Here is a 6,000-nt window from a genome sequence, read left to right on the forward strand (position 1 = left end):
CCACATGGTAGAGTCATCCAAGGCCGGGGACATCACCCCAGACCATCCTGGAGCTCTGGCTAGGCAGCATTACAGAATTTCCCCTCAGGGAACAGATGGAGTCCCTGCTGGTGCTCCTTGGGACTGCTGATGGACTTGGGGATGGTCAACACGTTTTCTTTTTCACCCAGGTAGGTACAGCCATACATGAGGTACTGTTTTCATCCAGACACCTGTGGGAAGGTAGGCCATGTGTTGTTGGCGATATGTTTCAGTAGTTTCCAGGTTGTTTATTTTCGCTAAATTTCAGACTTTGCTGGGCTTTTGGGTAATACATTCTAGGGCAATTTGCGCAAGTCAGACCTCTGTGGGTTCCTACGGGAGTCTGCTCTCCTGAAACACTTGGGTTACCAGTGGTTTAGCCTTTTCCATTTGCACCCAGGTAGGTACACCGACACATGAGGTACAGTTTTCGTCAGGACACGTTTGGGAATGTGGGATGGTAGGACATTTGTTGTTTTCACTTGGTTTAACATTTTCATACATTTGCTACTGCACTTTGTTACACAACCCTTTAATTTCCCAAATGTGAAGTTGCTGATTTAGGCACTGTATTCTTTTGTAACCTGCTTAAGTCACCTACCCTTCAAAAGGTCTGCCTGTGCTCTTTCAAAAATTGTATGCTTGCCATTCCTCACATTTATTTTCCTTATTTACACATGCTAAGTATGTCTGTTTAGGCCATCAGCATAAAATTCCTGTGTACTATGGCTCCGTTTTTGGCTTGTGGTATATGCGATTTCCTAACTGGAAAAGTCAGGGGAACGTAGCGGGGCATTGCTTTTCTCAATATTCACAGAAGCCATTACCTTACAGGTCCAACCACGTAGAGCACATACCTTTTTTAACTGTCATTTTTCAAATCTTTCACCAAACTATGGGCATTTTCCCTACATAGATGTTGCCTGACCTGCGCAAATCATCCTTTCCTAAACGTGGAATTTTGTCACTTTTCAGAAATGAATGCCTTGGTCTTCCCTTTCAGCTTTCCTACCCTCCTCTTCCATTCCGTCCACGCATGGACTATTGGAGAAAAAATGGGATAAACTCGCATAGCTCTCACAAAATTGATTGTAACCTTATTTTTTTGGTTTCCACTCAACCTGTTCTTGAAACCCTGGAAAATGGCAAATTCAGCACAGCAAACCATTTGTTCCTAGCTCTTACAAGGAAACAACCACAGGCTTCTTTGTACATCATTTTACTGGCATTTTCTGAAAAAACACGAAATGTCCTCCCTTTCCGGCTATTTGCTCTCACCCCCCATACAGCAAACTAAAATTCCTAGGTGGTGTTATGATCATGTGGGAAGAAAGGGGACCAAATTTGAGCGAGATATCACATGTAAATAAAAAGTTACAAGGGATTGAATGGCGACATACCGAAACCACCAAGAAAGGGCTTGGCGCGTGGGGGGGCATTGGCAGTTAAGGGGTTAAAAACAAATAACACATTAGCTTAAAGAAATAGACAATTAGGTAATTGAAGTGTTTTTATTATGACAAGTGCTTACACTGTAAAGCAACAAATAATACATATACATGTGTAAACCAAAGATCAAATTGGTGGAGCCATATGGAGTGAACCTGCTTTAACTGGGGGATTGGAAGAAAAAGAAGCCGAATAGTGAAACATTTATGGAAAAACAGTTCTCATAACTGCACATGAATCGCTGCAAGAATTGGATAACAGAAAAAGAAAACTTTATTATTTCAAATGTTCACAATCTTTTGTCACAATATTTCCTGTAAGGGCTCAACAGATATCACAACTTCACACCTTCAGCGGGGGCACGCTGATACACAGTGCCAGAGGTTTGTAAGACAATTATAGATCTATACATTATTTGCTTTTCATAATGGTGCTGTAGTGTGAACAAGTACAGGTAAACTATAGACAACTAAAGGTCTCAGAACATTTCCAAATGAAAAATGTCACTCCAAATATGGATTTATAGGACAGTGAGTTAAAATAACATTAAAAACAACTCACACTGCCTAAAATTAAAAATGCGATTAGAGTGGAAGGAACTCGGAAACACTTGACACTTTTCTCAAGCGCACCTGGCACTTTTTGAATCCGTTATACTCTTTGCACTTTAGTCAGGCATTTCCAATAGTTACGATTTGCCTTAAAGTAATATGGTTCTGCTTTCACTTTATGACGCATTTTGCACACAGCACTTTTATATGGATGTATAATGGATTTATATGTACCAGGCAGTTTTGTCAGTATTTATTATCAGGCATTTACCAAACGGAGTGGCCGAGCAGGAATGTACAAACAGAATTTGGCCTGTAGATATTCTGCCCCAGTTCCATAAAAGACATGATGAACTAGACGTTAGCCCTTGACCTGAATGGGCTTGGCCGTGGGTAGCCAATGAAGATGGTGCCCACATGGAGTAATCTGAGCACAACTAGGTGTGTAAGTGGCTACTCTGGCTGCGGCTGCAGAGTTCTACAGGACCTGAAGGTGCCATAGGAAGTAGCCAGTTTGTGCCAGAAATAGGGTGTTGAAGTGGTCCATAGAGGACATAACAAGTAAGGACACCACAGGGGCACGTAACTGAGAAAGGAGTAAACAAAGAACCTTACTACAGGGTTTTCATTTGAAGATGGCCCCTTTGACATACTGGACTTAGCTTTTCTGTCTGCGGAATCTCAGATAACATATTTACCTGTAAAGATGGTCAAACGAGGGGGTCCAAAAGGCAGTAGAGGAAGGGGAGCCCACCACCAACACCTCATTTTTTCCCCCTGAACCAGCTATTACACATCCATGCACCCACAGCTTCGAGACAGGACCTAAATCTGGTCGCTGTCTCGACAAGAGAGATCTAAACGGACCAGGATCTGTGTCATCTGTTAAGAATAACAGTGGAAGCCGTGAGAGCTGATAAGCTTGGTAAGAGGTTACATGTTAAACCTGGAAGATGGAGCAAACCTGAGGAACTACACATCTCAAGGCAGACGGTACAGAGTGAAAAGGGGGATGTAAATTGACTGTTCGGTTAGAGAAAAACAAAGAAAACCAGGAAAGAACGGCACCAGAAAGGCCGGCCCAGACGAGCAAGGGGGCATGGTCAACGGTATCAAAGACGGCAGATAAGTCAAGTAATAAGCACCGACGCTGCCCGAGTCGTGCAGCCAAGCCACATCATCAAGTTTGTAGACCAGCACCCCCTCTGTGCCACATCCTGGACGCAAAATGGATTGAGAAGTGTGGAAGAAAGATTACTCAAGAAAGGGCAGACGAAGGCTTCAAAAAGCTTCATAAGAAGAGTCCAAAATGGCCCCCGTGACCACCCCACCATGAGGAGCGCGCTCCTCCCCGGCCAACTGAAAAAGAAGCAATTGTAACGCTCACCTGACTCCCACAGAGACGCTGACCAGGTCTGGACTGCTACGGCCTCTTTTAAGGTGATGCGCAGAACTCGGAAGACCGACTGGACAGGACCCCCAAATCTCGCTTGTCTGACTCGCAGGAGAATCCTTCTGCAGATGGAGAAAGGGGATTAACTACCTGCGGAGTAGCGCGTCGGCCTCCCACTTCCCTCTTTCACTCTCCTCAGACCACCTCCGAAATTCCCGGTTAACTCTCACCTTAAGGTTTGAAAGGACGAGCTCTCCATCCTGCTTCTGGTGCAGGGGTGCGATTATATCCAGTTACTTCGCTGGTGTTCGGATTGGTGAGGATCCAAGCTTACTTGACTTTCCTGGCAAGGTGCCGTAACTATACTGTTGTAAAAGTTCAAGAGTTGGCCTCCTTTTCTATTTGCCTTTATATTCAGTAGTCCCTCTCTTATCCCTTTTATCACAGGTGCTGAGTGAAGATTTCACGTAGAGGAAACAATTCGCCGAAGGTAAACTCAGTTGAGTTTTTGATGGGTGGTTCCTTTAATGTCCTTATATTTACCCACTAATGTGTGTGTCTTTTTTCCCCATAGGGGCCGGGGTACGGTACTGCCGAAGAAGCGGCGCCGACCCGAGATGAGGAAAGATTCTTCCAACAATAATCAGGTAAGTCTTATGGCGAAAATCTGGCTTTCCTCAATATTTTCCTTTTGCTCACCTTTTGTTCTTCTCTTCCCCCTTAGGCGCAGGTATGCGGCAGATCGTGCAGATGGTCGCTAAGGAGCACGGAGATGCCTCGTGAACAGGTGAGTGGAACGCGGCGCTGCAGCGAGCAACGCGGCGCTGCAGCGAGCAATGCGATGCGTTTTTTTAAAATAAATGTCTTCCCTTAGGATCGCCGGCGTGATGACTTCCGGACTCCGGGTAGAAGCAGGTAATGTTCTTCTGTTCACCTTTTCCCTTCTCTTCTTTCAGGTGTTCCAGGATGGAGGCGGGCGTGGCTGGAGTCAGGATGCAGGAGCAGACACGGTGAGCGTCCAGCTGCTAGGTGCAGAACAACGCGAAGCGTGAGCTGCTGTCTGGGTGTGGCTTAAATAGCCCCCAAAGTAGTTCCAGGTACGTATTCTTCCCTGGCCACGCCCGAGTGGCAAAATAGTGCCACAGGTAAAATAGTCCCTTCAGGCCTCAAAGAGGTCTGGATCTGGCAGCACGGTCTGCATCAGATAAGTTCACATAAACACTCCCTTTATGAGGTCCAAAATGAGCCTGGCGCCAAAGGCGCCAGGACAGTGTCCAAAGGGCCCCTACTAGGGGTTGCTGGCCTTTTCCCCGGGAACATGATGTCTGCTTCCGGGGACGCTGGTCCTGGACTGGTTCTCCGGGAGTAGGCATCATGACAGCAGTCCCCCCCCAAGGCCCCTCCCAAGATTGTTCTCTCCGGGGGTTTCGGTTTGTTTGGGAAATTCCAGTGGAATTCTTTTATTAACCGAGGTGCATGTACATGGTCACTAGGTTCCCAAGACCTTTCCTGAGGCCTGTATCCTTTCCAATCTATTAGATAGAAAAGTTTTGACTTTGACACCTTGGAATCTAAAATGTTCTTCACCTCGAATTCAGGTTCTTCATTTATTTGGATAGGTTCTGGTGGCTTGATTAATCGGGTTCCAGGTTGTACTGGTTTCAAAAGTGATACATGAAAAACAGGGTGAATCCGCATATTAGCTGGTATGTCGAGTTTGACGCCCACCGGGTTGATTATGGCCGTAATTGAATAAGGACCCAAATATTTTGGGTTAAAAGTTTGAGGTCCTTTGAGCGATAAGTGTCTGGTAGCCAGCCATACTTGGTCTCCTATTTGGTATAGGGGGGCCTCACTTCGATGGAGATCAGCATTCTTCTTGTATTTTCTCTTGGCTTGCTGTAAATGTGTAGTTGCTTCTTTGAAAGCTTGAGTTATTGTAGAATGCAGATGGTCTACTGTGGGCATTTCGAGGCTTTGAGGCGAGTCAAGTTCTGAGGTTCGAGGGTGATGCCCATATAAGGTATAAAAAGGACTTTGCCCAGTTCCAGAATGTACCGAATTATTATATGCATATTCGGCAATCCAAAGAATATCCTTCCAATTACTTTCAGATTGATGCAACATACACCGTAAATATTGTTCAAGGGTCTGGTTAGTCGTCTCTGTTTGACCATCGGTCTGAGGGTGGTGGCTGGTTGATAATCTTACGTCGATTTGTGCCAGCTGACAACACTTTCTCCAAAAATGGGAAATTAATTGGCTTCCCCGATCAGAGACTAGTATGGACGGGAATCCATGTAAACGAACGATATTTTCAAGGAATTCCTTGGCTAGGACGGAAGCTGAAGGTAAACCTTTTAATGGAATAAAGTGGGCCATTTTGGAAAATAAATCCACAATAACAAGAATAGTGTTATATCCATAACAAGGAGGCAGGTCCGTAATAAAATCCAGCGACAAGGTGTGCGAAGGTGCCGGTGGAATGTCTCAGGGTTGAAGAAGGCCGGTTGGTCTTTTTTTTTACCTTTATTTTGGGCACAAACACCACAGGACATCACAAAGGATTTAATGTCCTTTCGCCAA

This window comes from Ambystoma mexicanum, chromosome 3q, assembly GCF_040938575.1.
Source record: "Ambystoma mexicanum isolate Mex_15411 chromosome 3q, UKY_AmexF1_1, whole genome shotgun sequence".
In the NCBI taxonomy this organism is placed as follows: Eukaryota; Metazoa; Chordata; class Amphibia; order Caudata; family Ambystomatidae; genus Ambystoma; species Ambystoma mexicanum.